This window comes from Cebus imitator, unplaced genomic scaffold (assembly GCF_001604975.1).
Source record: "Cebus imitator isolate Cc_AM_T3 unplaced genomic scaffold, Cebus_imitator-1.0 Scaffold121, whole genome shotgun sequence".
Taxonomy (NCBI): domain Eukaryota; kingdom Metazoa; phylum Chordata; class Mammalia; order Primates; family Cebidae; genus Cebus; species Cebus imitator.
In genome coordinates this window covers 542,848-547,410 of record NW_016107436.1, presented here as the reverse complement: position 1 = coordinate 547,410, position 4,563 = coordinate 542,848, and the positions used below count along the sequence as shown (strand labels likewise).

The window sequence follows — 4,563 nt, the reverse complement described above, 5'->3', positions numbered from 1 at the left end:
GTGCTGGGATTACAGGCGTGAGCCACCGCGCCTGGCCCCATATCCAGGTTTTAATGAGCCGATGTCATGTGGATGGAGACCTTATCTCAATGAAGAAGAAAAAAATCCCTAATCCACTTGCTTAGTTCAGTTTTCCCATGCAGATAAATTTACCAGTTTGCTACCTTAGCCTTTTTTTCTGGTGGGATGAATTGCTGAGATAGCCCGGCGCGATGGCGCAAGCCTGTAATCTCGGCATTTGGGAGGCCCAGGCGGTCGGATTACCTGAGGTTAGAAGTTCAAGACCAATCTGGGCAATATGGTGAAACCCAGTCTCTCATAAAAATACAAAATTACCTGGGCGTGGTGGCGCATGCATGTAATCCCAGCTATGTGGGAGGCTGAGAGTGGAGACTCGCTTGAACCCAGGGAGCAGAGGTCACAGTGAGTGGAGGTTGCAGTGAGCCGAGATCCGCCATTGCACTCCAGCCTGGGCAACAAGAGTGAAACTCTGTCTCACAGTAAAGAACACTAGAAATACTCTGAGAGTGGGTGTTACGTAGATGATGAAAATGCATCCGCAAATCCTTTATTAAACAAAGGTAGGTGTGGTGGTTCACACCTGTAATCCCAATATTTGGGAGGTGGGAGGATCACTTGAGCCACAGATTCCAGACTACGCTGGGCAACATGGAGAGAACCTGTGTCATAAAAAAAAAAAAAAAAAAAGCTACCACACCTACCAATTTATGTATGTTTAGTAGAGAGAGGGTTTCACCATGTTGTCCAGGCTGGTCTGGAACTCCTGACCTCAGGTGTACCCCAAGATGAGTGATACAAATTTTCTTCTCCTGCCGGGTACAGTGGCTGATGCCTGTAATCCCAGCACTTTGGGAGGCTGAGGCAGGTGGATCATGAGGTCAGGAGATGGAGACCATCCTGGCTAAGAGGACGTGGTGGCAGTTGCCTGTAGTCCCAGCTACCTGGGAGGCTGAGGCAGGAGGATCGCTTGAACCCTGTAGGTGAAGGTTGAAGTGAGCCGAGATTGCACCACTGTAGTCCAGCCTGGGTGACAGAAAGATACTTTGCCTCAAAAAAAAAAAACATTCTTTCCCATTAATCAGAACCTTCCAGAGCACAGTGTAGTGGTTACACTTGTAATCTAAGCTCTTTGGGAGGTCCAGGCAGAAGGATTGCCAGAGGTCAGGAGTTCAAGATCAGTCTGGGCAACAAAGCAAAACCTTCTCTACTAAAAATACAAAAAATGATCCAGGAGTGGTGACAAGCACCTGTAGTCCCACATACGCGAGAAGCTGAGGCACAAAAGTTGCTTGAAGCTGGGAGGCCAAGGTTGCAGTAAGCTGGTATTTTGCTACTGTACCTCAGTCTGGGTGATAGAGGAAGACTCCATCTCACCCAAAAAACAGGCTTGCAGAGGAGGCAGTGACAGTGACTTTTACTGCCTGTTCATCCACAGAGAGCAAATGAGCCCAGGACCTTGACCAGTAAGGAATTCTTACCCTTTTGCCAGTTTGTCAGGTTCCTGGATTCCCTCAACTGTGGCATCCAGAAGAGTGGAGCTTGCATCACTCAGCTCACTGTTTACAAACCATTTCTTTTCTTGGGTTTGAAGGTGAAAGCCACCCTGTTTTGCAAGACAACGCAGTGGGCTGTCATGGGAGGATTGAATTTTCATTTCCCGGTGGGGGATGGTGGCTCAAGCCTGTAATCCCAGCACTTTGGGAGACTGAGGCAGGTGGATCACTTGAAGTTAGGAGTTCAGACCAGCCTGACCAACATGATGAAACCCCATCTCTAGTAAAAATACAAAAAATTATCCAGGTGTGTGGCACACATCTGTAATCCCAGCTACTCAGGAGGCTGAGACAGGAGAATCACTTGAACCCAGGAGGCGGAGGTTGCACTGAGCCGAGATCACACTCCTGCACTCTAGCCTGTGACAAAGTGAGACTCTGTTGCAGGGTGGGGGAGGGAAAGCCGGGTGTGGTGATGCACGCCTGTAATCCCAGCTTCTCGGGAGGCTGAGGCGTGAGAATAGTGTAACTGCCCAAGGGGTTCACCTTGTCTGCTGCCTAGACGGAGCCAATTCATCAAGACAGGGGAATTGCAATAGAGAAGTTAATTCACACAGAGCCGGCTGTGCAGGAGACTTAAGTTTTATTGTTATTCAAATCGCAGAACATACCGGGAGCAGAGTTTTTAAGGATAACTTGGTAGGTGGGGGGAAGCCAGTGAGCCAGGAGTGCTGATTGGTCAGGGAAGAAACAGGGAGTAGAAGCTGTCTTCTTGTGCTGAGTCAGTTTCTGGGTGGGGGCCATAAGATCAGATGAGCCAGTTTATTAACCTAGATGGTGCCAACTGATTCATCAAGGGCAAGTTCTGCAAAATATATCAAGCACTGATCTTAGGAGCAGTTTAGGAAGGGTCAGAATCTTGTAGCTTCCAGCTGTATGAGTCCTAAACTATGCATAATTTCTAATCTTGTGGCTAATGTTAGTCCTACAAAGGCAATCTAGTCCCCAGGTGAGAAGGAGGTCTGCTTTGGGAAAAGGCTGTTACCATCTTTGTTTAAATTATAAACTATAAACTAAGTTTCTCCCAAAGTTAGTTCAACCTATGCCCAGGAATGAATAAGGACAGCTTGGAAGTTAGAAGCAAGATGGAGTTGGTTAACTTAGATTTCTTTCATTGTCTCAGTCATAATTTTGCAAAGGCTGTTTCAGTTGCTTGAACCCAGGAGGTAGAGGCTGCAGTGAGCCAGATGGTGCCACTGCACTCTAGCCTGGATGACAGAGCAAGATTCTGTCTCAAAAAAAAGAATGAGTATTTCCAATATTGCCCAGACAAAATTGTAATATACATATAACAAAGACCCAAACACCACCCGTTATTCCCCTCAGTATGTGAGTTTTAACCTGGCAAAGCAGACAAGAGGGTTTCCTCTGAGTGAGGCTGCTGAGCTTCTGCTAGTGATTCCTTCAGGATTCCACCCCCTCACCCACACACAGACGAGACAAGAACAGGCACAAGCCTTCACAAATCAGAATTCTGTAACCAGATTTAGGCCCAGTGTTGTGGCACATGCCTGTAATTACAGCACTTTGGGAGGCTGAGGTGGGGGGATCACTTGAGCCCGGGAATTCAAAATCAGCCTGGACAACATAGTGATACCTCATCTCTATTTAAAAAAATAAATAAATAAAAATAAAACCATATTTGGCCAGCATGGTGGCTCACACCTATAATCCCAGAACTTTGGGAGCCTGAGGCAGGAGGAGTGTTTGAGGCCAGGAGTTGAAGATCAGTCAGCCTGGGCAACATAGCAAGCTCCCACTTCTAAAAAAAATTTAAATAAAATAAGTAAATACAACCAGATTGCTTTTTTTTTTTTTTTTTTTTTTTTTTGAGATGGAATCTCACTCTGTCACCCAGGCTGGAGTGCAGTGGTATGATCTCGGCTCACTGCAACCTCCACTTCCTGGGTTCAAGCAATTATCCTATCTCAGCCTCCTGAGTACTTAGGACTACAGGTGCCCACTACCATGCCCAGCTAATTTTTTTGGATTTTAGTAGAGATGGAGTTTCACTTTGGTCAGGCTGGTCTCCAACTCCTGACCTCAGGTGATCCGCCAGCCTTGGCCTACCAAAGTGTTGGGATTACAGGTGTGTCACTGTGCTTGGCTGCCTGGCTGATTTTTGTATTTTTTGTAGAGACAGCATTTTATCATGTTGCCCAGGCTGGTCTCAAACTCCTCACCTCAGATGATCCACCCACCTTGGCTTCTCAAAGTGTTGGGATTACAGGTGTGAGCCATCACACTCAACCAAAACCGGATTTCTGAATTGAGAACTGCAGGGTCCAGGAGTACTTCCCCTAAACAATGCCCTTTATTATCCTTCCATGGGAAAATTGCCTTAAACAGGGCCCTTTATATAGGTTCGGGAGGGTTAATAAGAACTTTGAAGACTTTACAGGGCCTCTGAGGAGGCTAAACAGATTAGGAGAAGGGAAAGGGAGTATGGATTATGCTTGGGAATAATTATCAGAGACATCTTCCAGAATCAGAAACCATTTCTCTGCTGCAAGCCATCTTATGCGCTTATGGTTGGCAATGCCCCTGTCTACAAGAGAGGTGCCAGAGATGGCCTGTGTCTTAAAGGAAGGCCTGTCTTGGGCTGCTGAAATGTTAGGGTGTTCCAGGACAGAATGAGGTCAGGCAGCTTGTTCTTATGGTCCAATAATGAGATGCAGACTGGGAAAGAAGGGAATTTATTGGCCAGGCACAGTGGCTCACACCTGTAATTCCAGCATTTTGGGAGGCTGAGGTGGGCAGATCACCTGATGTCAGGAGTTCAAGACCAGCCTGGCCAGCATGGTGAAACTCCATCTCTATGAAAAATACAAAAATTAGCAGGCATGGTCGTGGGCACCTGTAATCCCAACTACTGGGAAGGCTGAGGCAGGAGAATTGCTTGAACCTGGGAGGTGGAGATTGCAGTGAGCTGAGATCAGGTCACTGCATTCCAGCCTGGGCAACAGAGTGAGACTCTGTCTCAAAAAAA

At 46.9% G+C, this 4,563-nt stretch overlaps 1 long non-coding RNA gene across 1 annotated transcript in view; it reads right to left on the bottom strand.

Annotated features, from left to right (window-relative positions):
* The window catches only part of LOC119472853, a 25,591-nt gene extending 25,220 nt beyond the window's left edge, over positions 1-371 (bottom strand). Inside the window, exon 1 of the long non-coding RNA XR_005202031.1 lies at positions 337-371. This is a non-coding gene — a long non-coding RNA (uncharacterized LOC119472853). The remainder of the gene's footprint in view (positions 1-336) is intronic.
* Between the last annotated feature and the right edge of the window lie 4,192 nt (positions 372-4,563).